The 8145-nt window shown below is 33.7% G+C and overlaps 1 pseudogene; it reads left to right on the forward strand.

Annotated features, from left to right (window-relative positions):
• Positions 1 to 968: 968 nt before the first annotated feature.
• LOC105789402 (putative receptor-like protein kinase At5g39000) lies at positions 969 to 3545 on the forward strand (annotated as a pseudogene).
• The last annotated feature ends 4600 nt before the right edge of the window (positions 3546 to 8145 follow it).

The following is an 8145-nucleotide window of genomic DNA, read 5'->3' on the forward strand; positions in this document are numbered from 1 at the left end:
TTCATTTTATGCTCATTTTTAACTGATGTCACTTCCATGAAGGGTAAAAATCAAGTTGGAAATACAAACTGAATTGAACTAAGGAGATAACTTTGTTCATCAACTATTTTTCGTGTTCATTTCTTTTTAAAATCATTTGATATGTTTTTCACTTTTTTTAATACATATGCTTTAGTTTTTTTTTATTTATAATTTCTTTAGATTTTTAAATCATTTTTAATTTTTTAAACTATAAGAATTAGAACTAAATTGACATTTTGTAAATACTAAAGACTAAATTTATTAAATTTTTACAAGTAGAACTAAAATTATAAATTTTGTAATTATTAGAGAGCTAAATTTGTTATTAGGCTAATAAAGAAAAGACCAAAATAATGGGAGTAACTAAAATATTTGATTTCAAAAGTTGAGTAACTAAATCGAAAAAGTTATTAATTAGGTGACTAAAATAAAACTAAAGGCATACATAAGTGACTATTTTTACAATTTACCCTTAAATTTTTAAAATTTCTAACTTTACCATTCAATATTTTTTTTCCTCTATAAAGAAAATTATTAATAATAAACTTTGAAAGAGTTAGAAGCAAACAAATGTCAATCCAACAAAGCAGACTCGATTGTCAACCAAATCACAAACAGTCATTAAATAAAGGCCTTATGGGTAACCAATCCTATATTTGAAAATCAAAGTCAAACATTTATTTATTTTACCAACTCACTGTCGTTTCGCTTTGGGTTGTTTTATTAATTCCTCGTAGCCTAGGCTACTATCTTTTTCTTTTAAAGTCATCCCTTTTATTGCTACTTATGGACTAACAATAGCAGAGACTATTGTTTCCATAAGTTACCGCAATAAGACGTATGGGACATGAACAGGTCTAGTACAAGATTGAAGCTTAAATTGGTGCAATGAGCCAATGACCAAAGAAGCCAGTTGCAGCCTTTATTAGAAGACTTGAGTAAGTATGACGGTTTATTAGAATTTAATGAATTTTCTTGGCCTCTCCAGCCCTCTATAATTGCTTGTTAATTTAGTTTTTTCCTACAACATTCAATTAGTTATCCAAAAAGAAATCAACTGAGTCCCATGCAATGCTCACTTTTAATGTCTACCTGTTGGTTCTCCATACTATAGCCATGGGTGACGAATCAGCAGCCTATACACCAACTGATTATATTCTCCTCAACTGTGGTGCATCTTCATCATCAGGTTCTATATTGAAAGAAGGCCGGAAACGGATCACCGATGAAGGATCCAAATTTTCCATCTTTAATTCCAAGAACACTTCATTTGCATCCACAGCCTCTAGGCAAGACCAGTCTATTATATGAATTCCTTACATGATTGCTAGAGTTTTTCACGAGACATTCACTTATAGCTTTCTAGTGTCACCTGCCTTAAGTTTCTTCGTTTATATTTCTACCCGGTCCAATACTCTTGCTTTGATGGATCCACTTCTTTCTTCTATGTTACAGGCAATGATCACCTTCTCCTCCAAAATTTCAGTGCTTATTTAAACTTTTCTTCTGAGGATAACCAGGCAGCCTCATTGATCAAAGAGTTTATGGTACCATGTTTCAAAACAGAGAAGCTGAAGGTCACTTTTTGGCCGTCGCCCAACTCTTTGGCCTTTGTGAACGGTATTGAAGTTGTTTCCATGTCAAAGAACATGTATGTAAAACACCAAGATAACTCTGTATCTTTCGTAAATAGTAAAATTCCCTTTGACATCCCTGATGCTACTGCTTTTGAAACTGTTTATCTTCTAAAAGTTGGCAGAGCAACCGTGGCTAACGTCAATGATACCGGAATGTTTCGAACGTGACTTAATGATTCGCCTTATATCTTTGGAAATGCATGGGGAATTATTCCTGTTCGATTTAATGTTACGATCAAGTACTCCAAAGACACCCCGGCATATACAGCTCCGGCTGTTGTCTACACCACGTCAAGAACAATGGGTAGGGATCCATACATCAATATGAATTACAATCTGACATGGAACTTTGATATTGATGGTGGCTTCAACTACCTCCTTAGGCTCCATTTCTGCGAGACTCTATTAGAAGTTACAGAAGCAGGTCAACGTGTCTTTGACATATTCATCAACAATAACGTCTGAGCCTCTTGCCGATGTGATTTATTGCAGTGGCGGTAAGGGCATTTCGGTGTACAGAGATTACGTTTTGTTGATTCCAAGTGAAGATTCAAGTAAGCAAACTCTATGGCTAGCATTACACCCTAACGAAGAGGTTGGTTCGATGTTTGCTAATGCAATCCTAAACAGTTTAGAGATTTTTAGACTCAACAAATTAGACGGTAGTCTTGCAGTGCCAAATCCGGAATCAAGTTCGAGCCTTGCATCACTAAAACCAGAGAACAAGCAATCGAAGAAGGGCAAAGAGAATCTGGTTCCTATGAAGACTACCATTGGAGCTATCTTGGGATGCACAACTACTGTATTGTTTTACCTTCTACTTTCCATGATTTTCTGGCAAAAAAATGCCACTCTTTTTCAATTCAAAAGTCGAAGGAAAGAAGAAAAGCTTCACCATTGCCAGACCAACTATGCCAATGTTTTACATTAGCAGAAATCCAAGCAGCAACCAACGACTTTGACGATGCTTTCATCATAGGGCACAGTAGATTTGGTAACGTCTACAAGGGCTTCATCTCAAGGATAAAATCTGAAGTGGCAATCAAGCGATTGAACTCCATGTCCCAACAAGGAGCACGAGAGTTTTGGACAGAAATCCAACTACTTTCTCAGCTTCGATATGTGAATCTCGTGTCTCTAATCGGTTACTGCGACGATAACGAGATGATTCTTGTCTATGAGTACATGGCAAATGGAATTCCCCGTGACCATCTCTACAACACGAAAAAGAATCCCCTGTCGTGGAAACAGAGACTGAAAATTTGTATCGGAGCAGCCTATGGATTAGATTACCTACATTCAGAAGCAATTCATCGAATCATTCACCGGGACGTTAAGAGCACCAACATTTTGCTGGATGAGCAATATGTAGCTAAAATCTCTGGTTTCGACTTGTCTAAAATGAGTCCAATTAGCATGACAAATGTTCCACTTACAACAGTGGTAAAAGGTACATTCCGCTACATGGACCCCGAATATTACAAGCGTTTACGATTGACTGAGAAGTTGGATGTCTATTCTTTCGGAGTGGTGCTATTCGAAGTGTTGTTTGCTAGAGCGGCAGTCGATTCAGAAGTAGAATATTCACAGATCAGTTTAGCTTATTGGGTTCGAAAATGTGTGGCAAATGAGAGTATTAATGAAAGCATCGATCCTTTGCTGAAAGGTAAAATTTCACCCAGCTGTTTAAGAACATTTTCTAATATTGCAGAAAATTGTATTCGTGAAAATGGTTGAGAATGGCCTTCCATGAATGATGTAGCGAAAAGACTTAAACTCACTTTGCAAATGCAAGAAATTGAGGATGTTGAACAAAATTGTCAAGTTAGTGATGGAACTCAGTTCCAAGTCAATCAAAATATCTAGTTTTAAGCAATTTATGTTTGAAGTACATGTTATTTTGTTTATAAAGCATGTTTGCCTCACATAAACATATTTTCAATTAAGTAAATTACTTTATACTCACCGAACTATTAGTAAATATTTTTTATTATTCAATTATGAATAGTCATTTAATTATTCAACTTTATCTTTTGTTAGTCACTAGTTTTTAAATTATTATCGGAATATAACTTGCAAACTTTTAAAATTGGCATGATAGCAACTTTAACCCTAAACATTTAACATTGTGTTAATTTAGTCTTGATACTAAAATATTTAACCCTCAACATTTACACCTTACATAATTTAGTCTCTTTTGCAATTCTTTTTCTTTGTGACGTCGAGGGTTAATTTTAAAATAATGAGAAATTTTAAAATTATTATATTAAATTTTTGGTATTTTTATTTTTGGTATTTTTTAATCAAATTTAGATGATAAATTTGTTTTTTTTTTAGCTTTTAAGTGAAAGGGTCACAAAGCAAAGCAAAACAAAACTTCAAAAAAAAGACCAAATTACACAAAGTGTAAATGTTGAGGAATAAATTTTCTAGAATCAAGACTAAATCGACATATTGTATAAATATTAAGGATTAAAGTTGTTATTATGCTCATTTTAAAAGTTGTCATATTATTTTTCCGTTAATTATTTAATGACTAGTGACAAAAAGAAACTAATAATTGGATAATTATCAGTATAGTTTAGACAAATGAAAGTTAAATTTTGATAAAATTGTGTTTGAATGGTCAAAACCGAGCTTCAAATTAAAGTTTAAGGCCGGGTTTGTAAAACATATTTCTACTAGGTCAAGTGGACTCAATTGAAAATTGAAGACAACAAAAAAAGTAATGTCATTTATTAATAAAAATAAAATATTTTCTTATGCATAAAATGACTCATCATCATTTTATTGAATGATATCTTTTGTGTGGTTGATATCTACTTTTGTTTCAAAATGGCATTTTTTTAAAAATAAGAGATGACATCAAAAACTCAAACAAAAAATATATATATATACGTCTTATTCCTAAAAATCATTCAACAAGTAGATCTCATTATTAACTCAGTAAAAATTGTGTGAATTTCAAATTAATTTACATGAAATTTAAGATTTTTTTGTTTTGAAATGTTGGAATCATCTCATTCCGTCCCCTATTATGGGTTGGAAATTTAAAACCATCCAAAGGAAAATAAAGACTTCGAATATGGAGTAAGCAAATGAAGACGCAGGCCAACCTCAATCACCTTATCATCAAAAGAACTATAGCTATATATAGCCATATTGTAAATCAAGTTCACTTGACTTTGTCAATGGTCTTTGTTCATTAATTGCTATCGTCCAATGTTGACCAAAGGTTAAACCTTTCATGGTGGCCTCAAAAGTATTAATCAATCTATCTTCAACTTATATCAAATAAGAAATAAAATTTAAGTAGGTTAAAGTGTGAGAGGATTATACCATTACTTTATACTTTTGATGGCGTAAATAAAAGGTTTTACTTGATAAAGAAGTAAATAAACATGTCTTTAATTTATATTATACTTTAACAGCTTGTTTGGTTCACCGTGTTGGGTATGCGATTACGCCTCTATTACGCGCGCCCCACCCATTCCTGCGTTTGGTTCACTGTAAAGCCCTATTACGGGCTTATGCGGTTACGGATGTAAACGCAATATTCTCCGCTTCCTGGCCGATTTGCATTCCCTTCCAAAAACGCTGATTAGCCTATTACGGACGCATTCCCGAAAACCTTCTCTGTTTTACCCTCGCCAAAATCGACCTACAGCCTCTCCCTCTCCCTCCCTTCCGAAATCGCTGAAATCGACCAACATCAACAGAAGCTGTTTCTGCAAAATCACCTCCACCTCTCCTCTCCGTCCCTCCGAAATCGCCGCTCCGTTTCACTCCATCGTCTCGGATCTCCATTTTCAACTGTTTCGGTAAGTTGTTCTTCTCTTTTTTTCATCTCGGATTTTTATTTTCTTCCTCATGATTTTCTTTTTTATTTGTTTATTCCCACCGATTATTCCCACCGGCCGAATGTTGTTTATTTTTAGAACTGATTTGGTTTACTGGATTTTGCCCAATTTTCGCTTTAGAGCATTTACTATCATCATCTGTTTTTCAATTCTTTCTCCTCTTCCTCTTCCTCACCATCTGTTTCTCTATCCTTTCTGGTTCCTGTCGATAACTCTCTCCTCCTTCCCTGTTCTCTTTCTCTATTCTTTCTATCTATAATTATATTTATCTTCTTATTGACACGGATATAGCTATGAGATCTGAGGGCTTTGTTGAACATTTTGATTAAAGGATTATCATTCTGTTTTTTTTCTCATGTGATTTGCATCTTGATTATACTCATGCGTACCCTTAGCTGAATGCATTGTTATTAGCGGTTTTCTGCAATGGGATTGTATTTTTGGCTGTTAATTGGCCCTTAGTAACTCCAGTGCAGTATGGAGTTGTAATGCTATCGAATAGTTGTATGATCTCAACCAAATTGTGTATGGATCTTTAGTTTCATTTATCTTATGAACTATGTCAATCTCACTGGCAATGTCAACCAAGTTGCTTTCTATTTTGGTGCACGATTTTCATTTGGCAAGAATGAGAGGTATGTTTGCTTTTTCTTTGTCTGCTATTGGAGCATTGAGTTTCTGTTTGGAAAGCTCAATTGCTGCAGTATCATGATTCACTTTTAAAAGCTCAATTGGCATCAAAGGTTTCTTGTGTTATGCTTGAATTCTAGCTTTCTTTTCAGTGTTTTCTGTTTGTTTTCAAAGAAAACGGAGGAAAAAACGATGAGAAATGTATGATTACTAATTTCCAACTCCATGCTTGTCAAAGTGGAAATATTTCCTTTATTTTAAATAAAATTTGACCTTTTTTTAAATAGATTTTTTATCCTTAAAATTTAGTTATTTTCCATTTGGTTTCTGAGAAAGTTAATGAGCCAGGTTTTTTTCTGAGAAAGTTAATAAACTGTTCAGTTTGTGTGGTTCCTATAGGTGAACTTAATTCTTTCATAAGAAGATGATTAGATTGTTCTTTTTTAGTTTTTAGATGCAACAATTGGATTTTGTTGCTTCCTTATGTCTATGTATATGTGCATGTAGTTGATGATAAATATTCTCTGGCATACTGATTTCTAAACTTAGAGGGTATAATATATTTTGGTTATAGGTCTTCGGTGGTTTGAAATGTTATAGGAATCTTCTTCCTTTCATGGTCTATTTGCATTTTAATTTGAAGTGAGACAAAAATAACTTGTCCTTTAGTGCAAACAAATGACCACCGCTTAAATTATTAGCTTTGATTAGGTCATTTTCGTTCTCTAATTATGAATATAATTAAAGTGTATTTTGCATGTGATTCTTTAGTTCTACTTGATATCTTGAACAAATATTTACATGCCATTCGATGATTACGTTTAAGTCGCTTTAGTGTGGTTATTTTGGTGCAAAATGGTGACAACGAATGTTCAGAGCTTCTAACATTTCTTTCCTTCTTGTTAACTATGAATTTACTAATATGAATTACAGACTACAATTGAGACAGACTAGCATATATAGTTTTAAATGCCATACTATAGTAATAGTTGATTCAATCTAATACCGATGTGAGATAATAATTAATAACATCCTTAAAATGTAGGAAGATCTTCCTTCAAATAATTATTGCTAGCGTGGTTTGGCAGGAGTCATATGAAAAGAAAATGGAGTCCATTTATTCTCTCAAACTCACTCGAACTTCCTTTCTTAATTATTTTATTCTGCTTGTGGCTTGGTATATATCAATGTGCTTTGGCGTTGTCTATGTTATGAAATCCATGTATTACCTTCATCAATTTCTATTTAGTTGTAAATCAGTACTTAAAATTGTTCCATGTAAAATTGGACCTCATATTGTTGAATGAATTGCATGCTTATGCCCTTGTTATTTGTTATTTATTTTCTTTTGCTCGTTCTTTGGCTCGTTCTTTTGCTTAAAATGTGGCTGTCTGTCACTAGGTGGATTGGCTGATTGACTGTGATTCCTTTGTAGGTATTGGACTGTTACCTACCGATTTGCTCGAGACATAAATCGTTGGCAAGCTGAATCTCTAGTTGCATTTCAAGAGGTATTTTATAGTTGCAATTCGAAGAATTGATTTGTTTTTTTATGGTTTACTCCATAGTAATGTTTTGTGAAAAAAGTGATGTATTTCTTTTAATGAGAGGTTTGCCGCGTTCTTCGAGATGCCATTAGTAGGAGGCATGGACTAAAAGTTCCTCACGGTAAAGTGGATAGTTAGAGGACTTTGAATTATTCATTAAGATTAAACTTTCTTGGGGAATTAATAATTAAGAATTTTTTTATAGGTTGTTATTATCTAGTTGATGCTGGATACACAAATTGTGAGGGATTTCTTGCACCTTTTAGAGGACAACGTTATCATTTGAATGATTGGCGTCAGGGTTATCAGCCAAGTACTCCGCAAGAATTTTTTAATATGAAACATGCCTCAGCACGTAATGTTATTGAAAGATGCTTTGGGTTATTAAAAATGAGATGGGGAATACTTAGGAGTCCATCATTCTATCCTGTGAGGGTGCACAATAGGATA

Source organism: Gossypium raimondii, chromosome 7 (assembly GCF_025698545.1).
Source record: "Gossypium raimondii isolate GPD5lz chromosome 7, ASM2569854v1, whole genome shotgun sequence".
Taxonomy (NCBI): Eukaryota; Viridiplantae; Streptophyta; class Magnoliopsida; order Malvales; family Malvaceae; genus Gossypium; species Gossypium raimondii.